We start from the raw sequence: 9,575 nt of genomic DNA on the forward strand, positions 1-9,575 counted from the left end.
CAGGCTCTCTGCCTTTATTCCTGATGAAGGGCTTTTGCCCGAAACGTCGATTTTGCCTGTCCACGGATGCTGCCTGAATTGCTGTGCTCTTCCAGCACCACTGATCCAGAATCTCTTATCCATGTACCTATCAAATGCCTTTTAAATGTTGTAATTGTAGCCACCTTTACCACTTCTTCTGGCAGCTCATTCCATATACACACCACCCTCTGTGTGAAAAAGTTGCTCCTCAGGTTCCTTTTAAATGTTTCTCCTCCCATCTTAAACCTGTGCCCAATAGTTTCGAATTCCCACAACCTAGGGAAAATACCTTTGATCTTCACATTATCTGTGTCCTTCATGATTTGGTAAAGCTCTATAAGGTTCTCCCTCAGCTCCCGTGCTCCAGGAAAAATGATCTCAGCCTATCCAGCCTCTCCTCAGAACTCAAACCCTCCAGTCCTGGTAACACCTTTGTAACTCTTTTCTGCATCCTTTCAAATTTAATAATATCCTTCCTGTGCCCTCTTGTGGTTCAGTGGTAGTGTTTCTACTCCTGGATTCAAGTCCCACCTGCTCCAAAGATGTGTAATAACATCTTTACACTGAGGATACCATCCATCACGTTTTTGGCACTACCACCATGCTTAATGGAACAGACTTCAAATGGATCTAGAAAATTAAAACTGGGTATCTATGAGACACTTCGGGCTATCAGCAGTAGTAGAATTGCATTCAAACATAATCTGTAGCTTCACAGACTGACATTTTACTATTATCAACAAGCTGGCAGATCAGTTAGTTTCATAAAGAGTGCAGGAGGGCATACCAGGAGCAACAGTCTTCATTCCTAAAAATGAGGTATCAACATGCTGAAGGTATAACACAGGACTACTTTATGGCAGACAGAGAAAGCAGAATGCAACCGACATGACTCTCACACCAGATGTGATCTAAAGTCTGTAGTCCTGCAGTATCTATTTGTGACTGGTGCTGGACAATTAAAAATCTCACAGGATGTGTGGGTTCCATCAATATACCCATCCATCATGATAGGGGAGCCCAGCACATCAGTGCAAAATACAAGGCTGAAGTACTTGCATCTACCTTTAGCCAAAATTGTTGAGTAAATGAGCCATCACTGCCTGCTCCTGAGGTCATCAGCATCACAAATTACCACTTATTAAATAATTTTATTTTCACCACTTGATATCAAGAAAAAACTGAAGACACTGAATACTGCAAAGGCTATGAGGTCAACAAAAGTTTGGGATTAGTATTGAAGACTTTTGCTCCAGAACTACCGATGCCCCTGAATATACCATTACAGCCACAACACTGACATCTAACCGACAATTTGGAAAATCGTCCAGGTATCTCTTCTCCACAAAAACAGGACAAATCCAACTTGGCCAATTGCCATCCGAGCAGTCTACTCTTGATTGTCAGCAAAATGAAAAGGAGGTCACTGACAGTTGCAAATAGGGCTTGCAAAGGAATAACCTGCTCAATGTTTCTCAGTTTTGGCTCCAGCAGGGCCACTCATTTCCAGATATCTGTAAAGCCTTGGTCCAAACATGGATTAATGAGCTGAACACCAAAGGTGAGGTAGGAGTGACTGCCCATGACATCAAGATAGTATTTAACTGAGTTTGGGATGAAGGAGCATTGGCAAGACTGCGTCAATGGAAATTGGGGAAAATCTCCACTGGGTGGAGAATACCTAGCACAAAGGAGGCCAATCATCTCAGCTTATCTCATCTATCACCTTCAACATTCACTCCTTTCACCACTGACAAACAATGCCAGCAGTGTCTAGCATCTACAGGATGCAAAGCAATACCTGACCAAAGCTCCTCTGATAACACCTTCCAAACACATAACTTCTACCAACTAGAAGGACCGTGGCTACAGTTGAGAGGAAACACAATCACCTGCAAATTCCCCTCTAAGCAACACAATGTTCTGGTTTGGAACTACTGTAAATTGCCATCCCTTCACTGTCACTGAGTTAAATCCTGGAAATCCATTTCTAACACCACTGTGGGTGTCCCAACATCCCATGGATTGCAAAAGCTCAAGAAGGCAATTAGAGATGGATAATAAATGCTGTCTTACATTCCCACAAATGGATTATAAAACAACTATGAACAATTGTGAATAATTCTACATTGTTTGCCATGAGGTGATTGTAGTTTCATGGAGTGTGTGATATATGGTAAACATAAAAGGTGAATGCTGAACTCAGTAGTTTTGAGAGTGAATATGGCTTACAATAATAACCCATTTTGTCAATTTTGTATTAGTTTAATCATTTGTTTTAGTAAAAGTTTTAAAATGATAAATCACGCTGTGCCATTCTTTCAGCTAGTGAATGAAGTTTGAATCACTTTTTAAAAGTTATCTGGCTATATGGACTTCATAACGCCTGAATGTTGCCAAAGATCATGAACTTAGAGACATAGAGTCATTCAGATAAAGAGCACGGAAACAGACTCTTCAGTCCAACCCATCCACGCCGACCAGGTATCCCAACCCAATCTAGTCCCACCTGTCAGCACCTGGCCCATATCCCTCCAAACCTTTTCCTATTCATATACTCATGCAAATGCCTTTTAAATGTTGCAGTTTTACCAGCCTCCACCACTTCCTCTGGCAGCTCATGTTGCCCCTTAGATCTCTATTATATCTTTTCCCTCTCACCCTAAACCTATGCCTCTAGTTCTGGACTCTCCAACCCCAGGAAAAAGACTTTGCCTATTTACTCTATCCATGCCCCTCATAATTTTGTAAACCTCTATAAGATCATCTCTCAGCCTCTGACGCTCCAGGGAAAACAGCCCCAGCCTGTTCAGCCTCTCCCTATAGCTCAAATCCTCCAACCCTGGCAACATCCTTGTAAATCTTTTCTGAACCCTTTCAAGTTTCACAACATCTTTCCAATAGGAAGGAGACCAAAGTTGCACACAATATTCCAACAGTGGCCTAACCAATGTCCTGTACAGCCGCAACATGACCTCCCAACTCCTGTACTCAATACTCTGACCACGCCTTACTGAAGTCCACATAGATCACATCTACCACTCTGCCATCATCAATCCTCTTTGTTACTTCTTCAAAAAACTCAATCAAGTTTGTGAGACATGATTTCTCACGCACAAAGCCATGTTGACTATCCCTAATCGGTCCTTGCCTTTCCAAATACATGTACATCCTGTCCCTCAGGATTCCCTCCAGCAACTTGCCACGACCAATGTCAGGCTCACTGGTCTATTGTTCCCTGGCTTGTCCTTACCACCCTTCTTAAACAGTGGCACCACGTTAGCCAGCCTCCCGGCTTCCAGCACCTCACCTGTGACTATCGATGATACAAATATCTCAGCAAGAGGCCCAGCAATCACTTCTCTAGTTTCCCACAGAGTTCTAGGGTATGCCTGATCAGGTCCTGGGAATTATCCACCTTTATGCGTTTCAAGACGTCCAGCACTTTCTCCTCTGAAATTTTTCAAGGTGTCACCATCTATTTTCATACATTCTATATCTTCCATACCCTTTTCCACAGTAAATACTGATGCAAAATACACATTTAGTATCTCCCCCATTTTCTGTGGCTCCACACAAAGGCTGCCTTGCTGATCTTTGAGGGGCCCTATTCTCTCCCTAGTTACCCTTTTGTCCTTAATGTATTTGTAAAAACTCTTTGGATTCTCCTTAATTCTGTTTGCCAAAGCTATCTCATGTCCCCCTTTTTCCTCCTGATTTCCCTCTTAAGTATACTCCTACTTCCTTTATACTCTTCTGAGGATTCACTCGTTCTATCCTGTCTATACCTGACATATGCTTCCTTCTTTTTCTTAACCAAATCCTCAATTTCTTTAGTCATCCAGCATTCCCTATACCTACCAGGCCTTTCCTTTCACCCTAACAGGGATACACTTTCTCTGGATTCTTGTTATCTCATTTCTGAATGCTTCCCATTTTCCAGCCGTACCTTTACCTGCGAACATCTACCCCCAGTCAGCTTTTGAAAGTTCTTGCTTAATACCATCAAAATTGGCCTTTCTCCAGTTTAGAGCTTCAACTTTTAGATCTGGTCTATCCTTTTCCATCACTATTTTAAATCGAATAGAATTATGGTCGCTGGCCCCAAAGTGCTCCCCCACTGACACCTCAGTCACCTGCCTTGCCTTATTTCCTAAGACTAGGTCAAGTTTTGCACCTTCTCTAGTAGGTATATCCACATACTGAATCAGAAAATGTTCTTGTACACACTTACAAATTCCTCTCCATCTAAACCCTTAACACTATGGCCGTCCCAGTCTATGTTTGGAAAGTTAAAATCTTAATTGGACCAGCTATATAAATACATTGGCTGCAACAGCAGATCATTTTCAGGGAATTATGTGGTGTGTACATCATCTCAAAAAACTTGTCCATTATTATCCACAAGGAACAAGTCAGGAATGTAATAGAATGTTTCTGCGTGGGTGGATGAATAGCAGAATAGGAGACATAATTATAGAATAAAGGAATACTCGTTTAAAACTAAGATGCAAAGGAATTTCTTCTACAGAGTTGTGAATGCCTAAAAAATCTCTATTGCAAGCAGTTGTAGCGGTTAGATCACTGAATGTGATTAAAGAGGAAGTAGATTGTTTTTTGATCAGCATCTCATCAGCTACTGAAAACATTATCGTGAGACTTCAAAAAAGTGCAATGAAGAGGGATCTTGGTTTTTTTGTGCAAAAATCACATAACATTAGCATGCAGGTGCAACAAATAATATGAAAGTAAGTGGAATTTTGACATTTGTTGCTAGTGGGTTGGAGTTTTAAAATAATACAGTTGGTTCTGATATAATGCAATAGTTCTGTTCTCGTATGGTCTCGCGCCATTGAAATGAATGTGGCCAGAATCACATTATAACCAATGTAAGGAAATTTCTCATTCTACAAGTAATGGTCTAACTTTTTCAATTGTGTTAAAGCCAATTCGTATTGAAGAAACATGCATTTTGACAGAACTGATGATAATCTCTTACTATAAACTCTGGTGTTGAAGAGACCACACTTGTAGTGCGATGTACAGTTTTAATTCTTGTATTTAAGTAAGCATATTGTGACAATGGAGGCAGTTTAAAGAGATATACAAGGCTGATTTATGGGATGAAGAGGTAGCCTTATCCCTTTTGTAACTTTGACATGAAACAAGTTACTGTGGGGTTTCTCAGTATCACATTTTCATGAGTGGGAGAATCTCAAAATAAGAGACATTGTTACAGATTAAAGGAACACTTATTTAAAACTAAGATCCAAAGAAATTTCTTCTCCTACAGAGTAGTGAATGTCTGAGAAATCTCTATCCCAGGCAGTTATGGGGTTAGATCACTGAATGTATTTAGAGAAGAGGTAATTAAATTTTTGACATGTTGGGGTGTTGAAACATGCGATGAGCTGTTGAAGGAGATGAATTGAGGTCTGTGTTAAATCAGCCTTGGTCTTGTTGAATGGTGGGGCAGATTTGAGGGGCTGAATGATATCCTACTTCAGCTTCTAATCCTGATGTTCTTATGTTCACCTCCTTCACCATCAGCACAAATGGCAGCAATAGGTACCAAATGTAAGATACACTGCAGCCACTCATCAAGATTTCCAAAACATGATCACTTTCATCTCAAATGACAAAGGCAGGAAGTGCATTGACAATCACTCGAAGCTCTAAGCCACACTCCATTCTGACTCAGAACTATATCGCTGACCTTTCACTGTTGCTGGATAAAAAAAAAATCTTCCAAACAAAATTATAGGTGTACCTTCACCAGATGGATTAAAATGGTTTAATAAGTCAGCTCATCATTACCTTCTGAAGGTTAATGAGAGATGGACTATTAATACTAGTCTTAACGCCATGCTCACATCCCATGAATTAATAAAATTAAAAATGAGATAGCTGAAGTTTCAATGAGGAGACATTCCCAATCTCCCTCCATAGCATGACAGAATACTTTCACAAATGATTGAATTTATGATATATCGTCAAGAGTCCATTAATTTCTGTTGAAGTGATTTAAAAAAACATTCAGAATCTCTACCTAATAATTGCCAACTCAAAATTCTGCCAATGCCAAATCTATGAGCAGAGTGAATGTTTAATATAGCTCTACCACTAAAAAAAGTTGTATTTATAAAGTAGCTCATTGTAGAGTAATACTACATAGAAAGAGACCCTTTGTCACATCATGTCTATGCTGACTAACCAACACCAAACTGCACTAATCCTATTTACGTGCACTTGGTCCATAGACTACAATGTCCTGGCATTTTAAGTGCGCATCCCAGGTGCTTCTTAAATGTAAGAGTATTTTCCTACATCACCCTCTCAGGCAGCACAACCCAAATGTCCACCAAACTCTGGGTGAAAAAAAATCCTCAGACCTCCTCGAAACCATTTGCTTCTCGCCTTAAACTTGTGCCCTCCGGTCTTAGAAAGGTCTGCAATGGGGAAGAGATTTTTGCTATCTACCTTGTTCATGCCGCTCATAATTTTGTATACCTCAATTAAGTCACCCCTCAACCTCCTCTGTTCCAAAGAAAACAAACCTAGCCTGTCCAGTCTTTCCTCACAATTGAGATTTTTCATCTCTGGCAACATTCCAATTAATCTCCTCTGCACCTTCTCAAGATCAATCACATCCTTTTGATAGTATAGTGACCCAAAATTGCACGTAGTATTTCATCTGTGGCCTAACCAATGTTTTATAAATTTGAAACAAGACTTCCTTGCCTCTATAGTCTGTGCCCTGTTTAATGAAGCCAAGCATCCTCTATGCCTTCTTCACCTCCCTGCCTGTGCTCACACCTTCAGGGATCTATGGGCTTGTAAACCCATAGAACCCTTTCGGCAGTATTCTCTAGGGACCTACTATTCATTGTGTAAATCCTTCCCTTTCTAGAATTCTTAAAAGGCAACACCTTGCACTTATTGGGATTAATTCCATGTTGGAAACATACAGAATACCAAACATAATGATTACGTTGAAATGTGCTGACAGTTGTTACCTCGACAAACATAATCATTTTATTACAGCACCATCCCATAAACAGCAAAATAGGAAAGACCTCATTTTATTTGTTGATGGTTATGCAATTTTTTTATCAAATCATATTATGGGATCTTTAACAGTCATTTAATTATTGCAATACCAGAACAGGAATATAGTTTGAGAATTCATCCAGAAAACTGCACCTCATTAGCACTGGCACATGAGCAAGATTAGGAATTCATTTTTGTTGTGGGACTCTTGGCTTGACATTGGGACCGGTTCTGGGGAAGGTGGGACTTTTACAAAAGGGATGGTCTACATCTGCACCAGACCGGAACCAATGTCCTCAGGGGAGTTTTTGCTACTGCTGTTGGGGAGGTTTTAAACTAATGTGGCAGGGGACTGGGAACCAGAAGAGAAAACAAGTAGGCAGTGAGGTGGAGACTGCAGACTGTAAGAATTATGAAGATAGCATTAATAAAGGGAAGAATAGGCAGAAAGCAGGTGAGCGCAAAAGAACTGGTGGCCTGAAATGCATCTACTTTAATGCAAGAAGTATAGTGTGTAAGGCAGATGAACTTAGGGCTTGGATTGGTGCCTGGGAGTAAGACATTATTGCCATCACAGAGATTTCTTTGAGGGAAGGTCATGATGATTGGCAACTGAATATTCCGGAATACAGATGTTTCAGACAGGACAGGGAGGGAAGTAAAAGAGGGGGTGGAGTTTCATTGCTGGTCAGGGACGATATCATGACTGTGCTAAAGGAGGATGCTATGGCAGTCTTGGGTGGAGCTGAGAAATAAGAAGGGTGCAGTTACATTGTTGGGGCTGTATTACAGACCTCCCAATAGTGATCGTGAGGTAGAAGAACAGATTATGAATAGATGTAGAGGCAATAGGGTAGTGGTGTTGGAGATTTTAATTTTCCAAACATTGACAGGGATACACTTAGCATCAGAGGTCTGGATGGAGTAGAATTTGTACGAAGCATCCAGGAGAGTTTTCTAGAGCAGTATGTCAATAGTCCGACGAGGGAAGGGGCCATATTGGACCTGGTACTGGGGAACGAGACAGGACAAGTGGTAGAATTTGTGGCGGGGGATTTCTTTGGGAACAATGACCACAATTCTGTAAGTTTTATAATACTCGTAGATAAAGAAGAGAGTGGTCCTAAAGGAAGAGTACTAAACTGGGCCAAGGCCAATTATATCAAAATTAGGCAGGAACTGGGAAATGTGGATTGGACACAGTTATTTGAAGGGATGTGGGAGGCTTTCAAAGATAGGTTAATGGCAGCGCAGTATAGGCATGTCGCGTTGAAGGCAAAAGATAGGAAGGACAAGATTCGTGAACCGTGGATGACAGGAGAAATTGTACGACCAGCCAGGAGGAAAAGGGAAGCGTACATAAGGTCTAGGCAGCTGAGAACTGAACGGGCCCTGGAGGAATATCGGAAGAGTAGGACAAGTCTTAAACAAGGAATCAAGCGGGCTAAAAGGGGTCATGAAATAGCTTTAGCTAGCAGAATTAAGGAAAATCCCAAAGCATTTTATTCTTATGTAAGCAGCAAGCGAGTAACTAGAGAAAGGATTGGTCCACTAAAAGATAATGAAGGAAGGCTGTGTGCTGAACCTGAGAGAATGGGTGAGATTCTGAATGATTACTTTGCATCAGTCTTCACTGAGGAGAGGAACATGATGAATGTTGAGATTAGAGATAGAAGTTTGATTAGTCTGGATCATGTTGGCATAAGTAGGGAAGATGTGTTGGGTATGCTCGAGGTTATTAAGGTAGACAAATCCCCAGGACCAGATGGGATCTATCCCAGGTTGCTGACGGAGGCGAGAGAGGAAATAGTTGGGGCCCTGACAGATATCTTTGTGGCATCCTTAAACACAGGTGAGGTGCCGGAGGACTAGAAGGTTGCTCATGTTGTCCCCCTGTACAAGAAGGGTAGTAGGGATATTCCGGGTAACTACAGACCAGTGAGCCTGACGTCGTTGGTGGGAAAGTTGCTGGAGAGGGTACAGAGAGATAGGATCTATTTATATTTGGAAAGGAATGAGCTTCTCAGTGATGGGCAACATGGTTTTGTGTGGGAGAGATCATGCCTTATCAACTTGATAGAGTTCTTCGAGGAAGTGACCAAGTTGTTAGATGAAGGAAGGGCTGTTGATGTCATATACATGGACTTTAGTAAGGCGTTTGATAAGGTTCCCCATTGTAGACTAATGGAGAAAGTGAAGTCACATGGTGTGCACGGTGTTCTAGCTAGGTGGATAAAAAACTAGTTGAGCAACAGGAGACAGAGAGTAGTAGTTGAAGGAAGTTTCTCGAAATGGAAAAAGGTGACCAAACCGTTGTTTGTAATATACATAAATGATTTAGAAGAGGGCACTGTTGGTATGACCAGCAAGTTTGCAGATGACACAAAGATTGGTGGAGTGGCAGAAAGTATAAGCAACTGTCAGAGAATACAGGAGAATATAGATAGACTGGAGAGTTGGGCAGAAAAGTGGCAGATGGCTTTCAATCCAGGCAAATGTGAGGT

The 9,575-nt window shown here is 41.2% G+C and overlaps 1 long non-coding RNA gene across 1 annotated transcript in view; it reads right to left on the minus strand.

Moving 5' to 3' along the window:
• Positions 1-438, minus strand: part of LOC122557290 — a 12,193-nt gene extending 11,755 nt beyond the window's left edge. The window contains exon 1 of the long non-coding RNA XR_006313788.1: positions 311-438. This is a non-coding gene — a long non-coding RNA (uncharacterized LOC122557290). The remainder of the gene's footprint in view (positions 1-310) is intronic.
• Positions 439-9,575: the final 9,137 nt, after the last annotated feature.

Source organism: Chiloscyllium plagiosum, chromosome 15 (genome assembly GCF_004010195.1).
Source record: "Chiloscyllium plagiosum isolate BGI_BamShark_2017 chromosome 15, ASM401019v2, whole genome shotgun sequence".
Lineage (NCBI taxonomy): Eukaryota > Metazoa > Chordata > Chondrichthyes > Orectolobiformes > Hemiscylliidae > Chiloscyllium > Chiloscyllium plagiosum.